At 36.0% G+C, this 13,249-nt stretch overlaps 1 protein-coding gene across 5 annotated transcripts in view; it reads right to left on the reverse strand.

The window, feature by feature from the left end:
- The window catches only part of LOC137239886 (uncharacterized), a 194,941-nt gene that overhangs the window by 86,660 nt on the left and 95,032 nt on the right, over window positions 1-13,249 (reverse strand). Inside the window, exon 1 of one of the 5 annotated variants that reach the window (XM_067765664.1) lies at window positions 6,840-6,945. The exons of the other annotated variants lie outside the window; for them this stretch is intronic. The gene's annotated coding sequence lies outside the window, so the exon portion shown is untranslated. Of the gene's footprint in view, window positions 1-6,839; window positions 6,946-13,249 lie in introns of those variants that run through there. 5 annotated transcript variants of the gene reach the window in all.

The following is a 13,249-nucleotide window of genomic DNA, read 5'->3' on the forward strand; positions in this document are numbered from 1 at the left end:
CCATTTATTGTTCATGTGGAAAATTGGTCGGATAGGGTCGAAAGTGGTATCAATGGATGCGCATCACTGACAGTTATAAAAAACTAATTGCGAAATTGAACTCTTTATAACTATTCAAAAGTTATTTAAAATAACAGGCGCTTTCGATGTCAGCTTAACACGGACTTTCCTTCACCCAATTCACCAAGTTATTAAAACAAAATACTAAAAGAAAAGTTATATAATAAATTTATATGCTCACTTTGCATTTTTGAAAAAATTAGTAATGAACAATTAATTCAAATAAAATGACCCAAGGCGAACATTTTTTTAAACTGTCCTCAAGAATAAGCGAAATCAGTGATGCAAAATCCTTTAGTAGGTTCTAGGGGCATAAACACTCCTTTGAAATTTATTTTACCTCATACTTAAGTTGAGGATATATATACTTATGAGAAGGGTTTGAAAAATCACTTGGGCTTACATTCAAACATCTGTTGTTTATTTGCGAAACTCTACAATAGCGTCTGAAATGTTAATTTTGGTTTTTACACTTCATCCTTCAACACCCAAGTCTCCCGGTTTGACATTTCCTAAAGTTGACGGCCCTATCCAAAACTAGTCCCTTGGAGTGAATCACATTGATTATAGCCTATCAACCAAGTTTAAATATCACCTGCACGTTACGGCTCCTTTTACAATTGGGAATACGTAGGCACATATACATTTTGACCAGGTGAGGCTTTGTCCTTCGCAAGAACACTCAATGTGGTGAAGCAAAAGCTTTTCCAAGACAGTCGAACTAATGACAGTGTGTGCTACTACCCTAACGTAGTGGACAGTCGAACTAGTCTGAAAAGTGACGCTACGCGGTCATCCATAATGAGCTCTTATATCATAACGCCGGAAAACAGCAGTTCACATGTTATACTCAGCTGAGCAGAGCTCACAGAGTATATTAATTTTGTTCGCATAACGGTACCTCGCAACGGCGTAAACTAATCGAGATAGATATAGACTTCTTTATATCAAAATGATCTGGGCGAAAAAAACATTTAGCCATGTCCGAACGTCCGTCTGTCCGTAAACACGATAACTTGAGTAAATTTTGAGGCATCTTAATGAAATTTGGTATGTCAGTTCTTGGGCACTCATCCTAGATCGCTATTTAAAATGAACGAATTCGGACTATACCCCCGCCCACTTTTTTGACATCGAAAATTTCGAAGGAACCGAAAAAAGTGCAATAATTCATTACCAAAGACGGATAAAGCGATGAAACTTGGTAGGTGGGTTGACCTTATGACGCAGAATAGAAAATTAATAAAATTTTGGACAATGGTCGTGGCACCGCCACTTTTAAAAGAAGGTAATTTAAAAGTTTCAAAAGCTGTAATTTGGCTGCTGAGTATGTAATGTTCGGTTACACCCGAACTTAACCTTCCTTACTTGTTTCAACTTAAATCGGGCGACTTTAAAATATCGTGGTAATTTAACGAAGACTATTGAAATCAATGTTGTGACCACAAACGTCTGCAAACTTTAGTCTACATTTTACAAATTTTATCCAGGGTCCTTGTAAAATTTTAATTATATATATGCGCCGAGGATTATACGATTTTAACCCATGAGTTACGAAATGACATCCACTTAGACTGGTTGTGATTTCCAGGACGGCATCCGTAGTCACTTTCTAACGTTTCAAGGTGTTTCTCTGATGTAGCTCGGCAGCATAACGCGACAAAAACATCCGATAGAAAGTCTTAGGAGCTACACCTAGAGCTTCTAGGAAAGTGACGTCGACGAAGGTACATATGAGTTCGAAGTCGCAGTCCTATAGCTTCTGTGCTGGCATATGGTGTGAGGGTCAGGAGGCGTGGTAGTGACTGTTGGTCGGGATTGCTATTGTTCGCACATCGGGAATTGTAGCTCTTAATCATCGGGAATTGTAGCTCGAAAAAACTGGATGCGCCCTGTCATGAGTATTAATAGACCATTAATAGCAACCGTAAGTCGCATTTGTGCGTGACCGCCAAGGAGCCACAAATGATTTAAAGAAATTGTGTTCGCGACGATTTTTAAGGAGTTAACCCCATGCGAAACTACGCTTTGCACTAGATATACAGACAAAAGTGTGACCATTTTATGTATCTCTATTTCTTTTCGCCGCACACGCCGCCGCCGCCGGTATATAATAAAGTCTACGCCGGCGCTGACGATAAAGTGATCGGCGTAAACCTCTAATATGTACAATGTACATACATCAACATTTTTGAAAACAATTGTTTTTGTTTTATCGGCCTATTGATAAAGGATTCAAGGTTCGAAATGAGCTCAAGGCCAGAACAATAATTTTTTGTAATGATTATTCAGCCCTATTCTGCATTTCGACTTGGATTGGAATTTTTTCGATTTGGCAATTTTGGTATTCTGTGTTCCAATCTCTTTCGATCCAACTTCGAATCGTTCGATTTTGTGTGTTCTGCATTTCGATCGTAGTTCCGTTTTTCTAAGTTGCAAATTAGTTGGCGGAAAAATATTTTATTTTTATTTTTTTATTAATTTATAACAGAATTTTAACAAAAATGTAAGTAAAACTTGTTAAGAAACGTAGAAGGCTTGATGATGATTGTTTTTATACTCAGTTGAGCAGAGCTCACAGAGTATATTAACTTTGATTGGATAACGGTTGGTTGTACAGGTATAAAGGAATCGAGATAGATATAGACTTCCATATATCAAAATCATCAGGATCGAAAAAAAATTTGATTGAGCCATGTCCGTCCGTCCGTCCGTTAACACGATAACTTGAGTAAATTTTGAGGTATCTTGATGAAATTTGGTATGTAGGTTCCTGAGCACTCATCTCAGATCGCTATTTAAAATCAACAATATCGGACTATAACCACGCCCACTTTTTCGATATCGAAAATTTCGAAAAAAAGAAAAAGTGCGATAATTCATTACCAAAGACGGATAAAGCGATGAAGCTTGGTAGGTGAGTTGAAATTATGACGCAGAATAGAAAATTAGTAAAATTTTGGATAATGGGCGGTGCACCGCCCACTTTTAAAAGAAGATAATTTAAAATTTTGCAAGCTGTAATTTGGCAGTCGTTGAAGATATCATGATGAAATTTGGCAGGAACGTTACTCCTATTACTATATGTATGCTTAATAAAAATTAGCAAAATCGGAGAACGACCACGCCCACTTTTAAAAAAATTTTTTTTTTAAGTCAAATTTTAACAAAAAATTTAATATTTTTACAGTATATAAGTAAATTATGTCAACATTCAACTCCAGTAATGATATGGTGCAATAAAATGCAAAAATAAAATAAAATTTCAAAATGGGCGTGGCTCCGCCTTTTTGATTTAATTTGTCTAGGATACTTTTAATGCCATAAGTCGAACAAACATTTACCAATCCTTGTGAAATTTTGATTCTGGGACGATAACTTATTTCTGTGAAAAAGGGCGAAAACGGTTGAAGCCACGCCCAGTTTTTATACACAGTCGACCGTCTGTCCTTCCGCTCGGCCGTTAACACGATAACTTGCGCAAAAATCGATATATCTTTACTAAACTCAGTTCACGTACTTATCTGAACTCACTTTGTATTGGTATACAAAATGGCCGAAATCCGACTATGACCACGCCCAGTTTTTCGATATCGAAAATTACGAAAAATTAAAAAAATGCCATAATTCTATATCAAATACGAAAAAAGGGAAGACACATGGTAATTGGATTGGTTTATTGACGCAAAATATAACTTTAGAAAAAAACCTTGTAAAATGGGTGTGACACCTACCATATTAAGTAGAATAAAATGAAAAAGTTCTGCAGGGCGAAATAAAAAACCCTTGAAATCTTGGCACGAATACTGTTCGTGGTATTATATATATAAATAAATTAGCGGTATCCAACAGATGATGTTCTGGGTCACCCTGGTCCACATTTTGGTCGATATCTGGAAAACGCCTTCACATATACAACTACCACCACTCCCTTTTAAAAGCCTCATTAATACCTTTAATTTGATGCCCGTATCGTACAAACACATTCTAGAGTAACCCCTGGTCCACCTTTATGGCGATATCTCGAAAACACGTCCACCTATAGAACTAAGCCCCACGCCCTTTTAAAATATTCATTAACACCTTTCATTTGATACCCACTTCGTACAAACAAAGTCTAGAGTCACCCCTGGTCCACCTTTATGGCGATATCTCGAAAAGGCGTCCAACTATAGAACTAAGCCGCATGCCCTTTTGAAATACTCCTTAACACCTTTCGTTTGATACCCATATTGTACACATGCATTCTAGGGTCACCCCTGGTCCACATTTATGGCGATATCTCGAAAAGGCGTCCACCTATGGGACTAAGGCCCACGCCCTTTTAAAATACTCATTAACACCTTTCGTTTGATACCCATATTGTACAAACGCATTCTAGAGTCACCCCTGGTCCACCTTTATGGCGATATCTCGAAAAGGCGTCCACCTGTAGAACCAAGGCCCACTCCCTTTTAAAATGCTCATTAACCCCTTTCATTTGATACCCATATCGTAGAAACAAATTCTAGGGTCACCCCTGGTCCACCTTTATGGCGATATCTCGAAACGGCGTCCACCTATGGAACTAAGGATCACTCCCTTTTAATATACACATTAACACCTTTCATTTGATACCCATATCGTACAAACAAATTCTAGAGTCACCCCTGGTCCACCTTTATACCGATATCTCGAAAAGGCGGCCACCTATACAACTACCACCACTCACTTTGAAACCCCTCATTAATACCTTTAATTTGATACCCGTATCGTACAAACACATTCTAGAGTAACCCCTGGTCCACCTTTATGGCGATATCTCGAAAACACGTCCACCTATAGAACTAAGCCCCACGCCCTTTTAAAATATTCATTAACACCTTTCATTTGATACCCATTTCGTACAAACAAAGTCTAGAGTCACCCCTGGTCCACCTTTATGGCGATATCTCGAAAAGGCGTCCAACTATAGAACTAAGCCGCATGCCCTTTTGAAATACTCCTTAACACCTTTCGTTTGATACCCATATTGTACACATGCATTCTAGGGTCACCCCTGGTCCACATTTATGGCGATATCTCGAAAAGGCGTCCACCTATGGGACTAAGGCCCACGCCCTTTTAAAATACTCATTAACACCTTTCGTTTGATACCCATATTGTACAAACGCATTCTAGAGTCACCCCTGGTCCACCTTTATGGCGATATCTCGAAAAGGCGTCCACCTATAGAACCAAGGCCCACTCCCTTTTAAAATGCTCATTAATCCCTTTCATTTGATACCCATATCGTAGAAACAAATTCTAGGGTCACCCCTGGTCCACCTTTATGGCGATATCTCGAAACGGCGTCCACCTATGGAACTAAGGATCACTCCCTTTTAATATACACATTAACACATTTCATTTGATACCCATATCGTACAAACAAATTCTAGAGTCACCCTTGGTCCACCTTTATGGCGATATCTCGAAAAGGCGTCCACTTGTAGAACTAAGGCCCACTCTCTTTTAAAATACTCATTAACACCTTTCGTTTGATACCCATATTGTACAAACACATTCTAGGGTCACCCCTGGTTCACCTTTATTGCGATATCTCGAAAAGGCATCCACTTATAGAACTAAGGCCCACTCCCTTTTACAATGCTCATTAACCCTTTTCATTTGATACCCATATCGTACAAACAAATTCTAGGGTCAACCCTGGTCCACCTTTATGGCGATATCTCGAAACGGAGTCCACCTATGGAACTAAGGATCACTCCCTCTTAAAATATTCATTAACGCCTTTCATTTGATTCATTTGATAGAGTCAACCCTGATCCACCTTTATGGCGACATCTCGAAAAGGCATCCACCTATAGAACTAAGGCCCACTCCCTTTTAAAATGCTCATTAACCCCTTTCATTTGATACCCATATCGTACAAACAAATTCTAGAGTCACCCCTCCACCTTTATGCCGATATCTCGAAAAGGCGACCACCTATACAACTACCACCACTCACTTTTAAAACCCTCATTAATACCTTTAATTTGATACCCATATCGTACAAACATATTCTAGAGGCACCCTTGGTCCACCTTTATGGCGATATCTCGAAAAGGCGTCCACTTGTAGAACTAAGGCCCACTCTCTTTTAAAATACTCATTAACACCTTTCGTTTGATACCCATATTGTACAAACACATTCTAGGGTCACCCCTGGTCCACCTTTATGGCGATATCTCGAAAAGGCATCCACCTATAGAACTAAGGATCACTCCCTCTTAAAATACTCATCAACGCCTTTCATTTGATTCATTTGATAGAGTCAACCCTGATCCACCTTTATGGCGACATCTCGAAAAGGTATCCACCTATAGAACTAAGGCCCACTCCCTTTTAAAATGCTCATTAACCCCTTTCATTTGATACCCATATCGTACAAACAAATTCTAGGGTCACCCCTGGTCCACCTTTATGGCGATATCTCGAAACGGCGTCCACCTATGGAACTAAGGATCACTCCCTCTTAAAATACTCTTTAACACCTTTCATTTGATTCATTTGATAGAGTCAACCCTGATCCACCTTTATGGCGATATCCCTAAATGGCGTCCACCTATAGAACTATGGCCCACTCCCTCATAAAATACTCTTTAATACCTTTCATTTGATACACATGTCATACAAACACATTCCAGGGTTACCCTCGGTTTATTTTCCTACATGGTTATTTTCCCTTGTGTTGTCACCATAGCTCTCAACTGAGTATGTAATGTTCGGTTACACCCGAACTTGACCTTCCTTACCTTTTTTATATGTTTCCAGATCAAAAACAACATGTCGATGTCGAAGTCCTTGGACGTATTTGCCCCGCAAAAGTATCTAACACATACTTGAAAGCATCCTTTTTAAGTCGAAAATTTTTTTGAACCTAAATAAGAAAATAAGTCATTAAACTTTACCACTTTTAAGTTCAATTTCTTAAAATTCGTCACTCATCTCAAATGGATTACACAAATCTCGCAATATTTGCCTTTCTCGCCTGGCCATTTTCGTATGCGTTGCTTTCCAACTCCACCAATTATGCCGCAGCTATTGATTCCATTATAATAGACAGCTATAATTTGTGTCTGTTCGTTGGGTCCAGTTATATGCCAAAGCAAGCTGCCGGTATAGAGGAAGGTGAAGCGAAAACGTAAACAATCCTTGCGGAAAGAATAAATAAATCTTTATAAAGTATTTTAGGCCAGTGCAATGAAATTAGCATCCATAAAATTCAGAAAATGTCAACTATTTTCGTGCAGGAATCCGTTTTAACAAAACTTGGTGGAGACGGCAGGGAATTGGCCAAAAGAACGATAAAAACACTCAATTATGAAAGCACTTCACTCAAAAAAATATAACACTGCGGCAATATATTCTATTGCTTTTTTTTGTACAAAATGGCGTGGATAATAAAATATAAACGTTTTACAGGGTTTTTTACAGATTTTCTTTAATTTATTTTGTTCCAATGTCCACACATTCTGTACAAACAGCTGATTTCGAAAAATCATTTGCTCTTCCTCTTCTCGTTACGATTCCGTTGTAATGCAGAATACCCAACTTCGATTACAGCGGAGCGTAGAACGGGAACGTAATCGACATGCAGAATAGGGGTGATTGTTTTTTATATTTTTCTATAATTGAATCTATCTGCGCAGGTTGCCTGAAAAAGTTGTCTACTTACTATTCCAAAAACAAAATACAATTTTTCAATTATAGAAAAATTTTTGAAAACTTTATTGAAGTAGAGATATCGTTTATGAATAGCAAAAACATAATCGGATCAAGATAGCTGCCTTAGCGAACTCCAGAAGAGACCTCAATGATATTAGATAACGCATTTTTAAAAACCATGAAATTTCGTATATAAATTTGCCTATATAAGTATTTACGATGCTTTTTTTCGGGAAGTATACCAGAGACGGACTGGGACTGGGATTAGGACTAGGACTGGGACTGATACTGAGACTCGGAGTGGGACTGGGACTGAGACTCGGAATGGGATTGCAACAAAATACATACCACCCTCTGGGACTGGCAATAAGAGATGAAGAAGAAGGAGAAAAACAAAATTTAGGGCAGAACAACGTCTGACGGGTCTGCTAGTATATATATATATTAGGCCGGGTCGATTTGTGGAGAGGCAAAAAAATCGCCCATTGCTCTGTGAAAATCATATTCTAGGGATCAAAATAAGAAACTTTGCCGAAGGAACTATACCTCTAAAACGAATTCTGATGTCCCCCCCCCCCCCCCCCCCCCTTTGGGTCGTAGGGTAAATTTTGAAAAATCCCACTTTGAAATGCCTATGTTTTTTTCTTTTTGGAGTTTATTTTTCTCTTTAGAAATTTATTTAGTCAGAACATATGTAAATAAAAAAATAAATTTAACTTAGTAATAGAAAAGAAATTAAAAAAAATTATTAGAAATTAGCGTTTTTACCCCCTTTTAAAACCAAGGCATCACTCTGATGCATTTGCATGTCGTAAACATAGTTGTGTAGGTTTTTTATTCAACCGTTTTAAAAAATGAAGGTATCACTGTGACACAATTGCAGATTAAAATTGCTTGTGTTGTTTTTTTTAAGCCACCACAAGACACAGCAGGTAGAATTGAAATTACCCCTAACCAAAAGTTCGACCCAAAGGGGGGGACATCAGAATTCGTTTTAGAGGTATGGTTCCTTCGGCAAAGTTTCTTATTTTGATCCCTAGAATACGATTTTCACAGAGCAATGAACGATTTTTAAATCGACCCGCTCTAATATATATATATATATATATATATTGAATATAATTGTAATTTTCCATGTGCATGGTTTTTTTTGTTTTTTGTAATTCAGGTTTTTAAATGTTTCAAACTGGTGATTATTCCACCATGCTTTAGGAATTTATAAATGTTTAATGTATTTTTGTAGATATTTTTCAAATGTTTGTATTTTTTGTAGTCTTTTTTCTCAGTTTTTAAATTTTTTTTTGTACTTTATTTTTGATTTTATACTTTTTTTGTAACTTTTTTTTTTAAATATTTTTGAACGGTTTTTAAATGTTATATTTTATTGTAGATGGGTTTTTATACTTTTTGTATTTTTTGGTGTGATTTTTAATGTTTTTAAATTTTTTTGAAGATTTCTAAATGTTTTAAAATTTTTTTGTAGGGTTTTTGTAAATTTTGTATAATTTTTTTTGTAGGGTTTTCCTAAAGTTTGTATTTTTTTTTTGTAATTTTTATAGTTTTTAAAGAACATTTTTTTGTGTAGTTTTTAGTTTAGCCTTCCTTACTTGCTTATTTTTTATTTATCTTAAAAATCGTTTAGGTATGTACATCTGTTCACTATATATTTCATATCTTAAACAGCCGATTATTTGGATAGGTATTACGAATGGGATAAGATTATTGTTCAGCCGCCTTCATGAAAGGTATGAAGTCTTCGGCACAGCCGAATGTGGTCACGTCTTTCTTGTACAAGTTAAGAATGAATATTAGACTCTTGGTTTTGACATTACCTTGAAGGAAAATATTGTTATAATTTTATAGTATTATAACCGCACTGCGTTACCGAGCCTTAACGCACTGAACACACCTCTGAGTGCACTGGCATCGCTGTCAGCTGTTGCTGAACAGCATTGCCAATTGCACTCAGCAGTGCCAACTGCATTCAGCAATGTGAAAAATTGCAACTCAGCGTGGGTACATTTTAACGTTTTTGAATTGAGCCGGCGACCTGGAAAAAATAGTTTTAAGTATATCGGCCAGCGCATCAGACGCGAACACAAAAATTGAAAAAAAAGTTATAAGTTATAGTGGAAATATAATTAAAAGGACATTCGGCGGAGAACATAAAAATAACTAAAAGTTTGTTTAAACAAAGTTGTACGAAAAGAAGCTAGTTTATAACTAAAGTGTTTACTGATAGAACTAAGTTGAGAATAAAAGAAAACTTATATGTTAAAAATTAAAACGATTTCATTCATTTAATCAAAACAGAAGACACAAAAAGACAATAAAAGTTTAACGTAAGTGCGGCGTGTGTGCATGCAATACATTTCATAGTGTCCACAAATGGACACTTTTCATTGCGACCGAGGGCCGAAGACCTGCAAATGCGGCGAGTGGCCATTCAGGCCTCCCAACAGGCGTGGGGGCACTAATTAAAGTGGGGGAAAACATTTTTCTTTATAAAATCAAAAAAACCTACAAAAACTTACAAAATCGAAGAAAAATGAAATATTAAAAAAATTACAACAAACACACATATACACAAAAATTTAAAAATCTACAAAAAAAGAAAAACTATAAAATCAAATAAAAATCCAAAAAAAATTAATGTGTTTGTATGATATGGGTATCAAATGAAAGGCGTTAATGAATATTTTAAAAGGGCGTGGGGCTTAGTTCTATAGGTGGACGTGTTTTCGAGATATCGCCATAAAGGTGGACCAGGGGTGACTCTAGAATGTGTTTGTATAATATGGGTATCAAATTCAAGGTATTAATGATGGTCTTAAAAGGGAGTGGCCCTTGGCTGTATATCTGAAATCGTTTTCGAGATATCGACCAAAATGTGGACCAGGATGACTCAGTACATCATCTGTCGGGTACCGCTAATTTATTTATATATGTAATACCACGAACAGTATTCCTGCCCAGATTGCAAGGGCTTTTGATTTCGCCCTCCAGAACTTTTTCATTTTCTTCTACTTAATATGGTAGGTGTCACACCCATTTTACAACGTTTTTTTCTAAAGTTATGTTTTGCGTAAATAAACCAATCCAATCACCATGTTTCATCCCTTTTTTCGTATTTGGTATAAAATTATTGCATTTTTTTAATTTTTCGATATCGAAAAAGAGGAAGTGGTCATAGTCGGATTTTGGCCACTTTTAATACCAAGATAAAGTGAGTTCAGAAAAGTACGTGAACTAGGTTTAGTAAAGATATATCGATTTTTGCTCAAGTTATCGTGATAACGGCCGAGCGGAAGGACAGATGGTCGACTGTGTATAAAACTGGGCGTAGCTTCAACCGATTTCGCCCATTTTCACAGAAAACAGTTATCGTCATAGAATCTATGCCCCTACCAAATTTCACAAAGATTGGTAAATTTTTGGTCGACTTATGACATTAAAAGCATTCTAGACAAATTAAATGAAAAAGGGCGCAGCCACGCCCATTTTGAAGTTTTCTTTTAAATTTGTATTTTGTTACACCATATCATTACTTGAGTTGAATGTTGACTTAATTTACTTATATACTGTAAAGATATTAAATTTTTTGTTAAAATTTGACTTTTCAATTTAATTTTTTTTTTTAAGTCGGTGTGTTCGTCATCCGATTTTGCTAATTTTTATTTAGAACACATATAGTAATAGGAGTACCGTTCCTGCCAAATTTCATCATGATATCTTCAACGACTGCCAAATTGCAGCTTGCAAAACTTTTAAATTACCTTCATTTAAAAGTGGGTGGTGTCACGTCTGTTGTCCAAAGTTTTACTAATTTTCTTTCAGCGTCATAAGGTCAACCAACCTACCAAGTTTCATCGCTTTATCCGTCTTTGGTAATGAATTATCGCACTTTTTCGATTTTTCGAAACTTTCGATATCGAAAAAGTGGGCGTGGTTATAGTCCGATTTCGTTCATTTTAAATAACGATCTGAGATGAGTGCCCAGGAACTTACATACCAAATTTCACTACGATACCTCAAAATTTACTCAAGTTATCGTGTTAACGGACAGACGGACGGCCGGCCGGACGGACATGGCCGGGCACCAAGTACTCGTGAAGTTGGATGTGGAAACCAGTGTTATACATTTCATAGCACAAACGCACAGTCATTTCTATTTTTTTTTTATCGACCCATTGTGTAAACATAAATGTGTACGTCTAGAAAATTTATGTTTTTAAAATAACAAAAACATTTCCAGATGTTGAAGGTACACCACCTTTCGTTTCCTTTCCTTCTCGTCTCTTTTATTTCCTTTCTAACTTTATTTTTCTGTTCTCTAAATCTTTTTTCAGCTGAGCAAACGCTAGACGCAAACAAATATGTATAACCAGCCAAGGATCAATAATATTTACAAAATACATTTTATTCGCATACTTTCAGTTATTACCGTTAGTTCCAAACGTATTTAGCTACACTAAGAAAAAAAATTACCTAAAATGAGGAAAACCTTTCCTAAAAAAATTTTCTTTAAATTGAGGAAAATTTCAATGTTATGAGTAAAATTTTTTATTTTTGTATAAAACTTTTCACAATAAAATTACACAATAAATTTTTTTATACCATTTTCCCCATTTTTAAGAAAATTATTCCTATAACCAAAGGAAAACAAAACATCTAAGCTTTTTAAAAAATTGCTTGCTTCGATTAAAGGAAACTTTTCTATGACGCAAAATGAATCCAATTTTTTCCCCTTTTGACGAATTTTTAGAAATTTTTTTATCAGTGTATTAGTTACAAAATATTTCTGTATTAAAAGCAAACATGGCATGTGTTTGTTAATATAGCTGTACTGCTCTCAAACCAAAATAAATTTTGTCTTAAATTAAAACAACCAACATATGTACATTAACATTAGACCGTCCGAAAAATGTATGTCAAGTACAGTTACTTTTCCACTTTCTATTTTATTGGCCACCAAGGAATGGCCGAAGTTGCCAACTTTTTTTCCTTTCCAATGTCTCTCCCTCTTTTTCTCATATAAATTAAATTTGTTTTCCTGCTCATTTTACTCCTCCTCTTATTATTATTTTCCCATATAAAACTTTGGTACTTTTCGGTTGATTTTTTAGAGGAAACCAAAGCTCCTTTAAAGAAATAGAAAGAACTGCTTTGATTTTAAGGTTAGAAGCATATATATTTTTTTTAATTTTGTTCTAAAAAAGTTTAAAGGCCTTTTTTAATTAATTGATTTGCCAGAAGGTATAAGGCCCGTAAAAAATAGGTTAAAGACACTTTTGATAGGAAGTTTCTTTTATATTTTATACTCTTTAAACGGTTTGAGATAGTCCAAATGTAGGGTGGCACATCTTATTTCTTTTTGGTTTAGAGAGAAGCCGTTATCGGAACATATGATTCAGAAACTACTTGATCTACAATGCACTTACTGAATTACTTAATTAACGCTTAACCGCTTAAATGGTTATGGCAGTCCAACAAACAC

This window comes from Eurosta solidaginis, chromosome 2 (genome assembly GCF_040869045.1).
Source record: "Eurosta solidaginis isolate ZX-2024a chromosome 2, ASM4086904v1, whole genome shotgun sequence".
In the NCBI taxonomy this organism is placed as follows: Eukaryota; Metazoa; Arthropoda; class Insecta; order Diptera; family Tephritidae; genus Eurosta; species Eurosta solidaginis.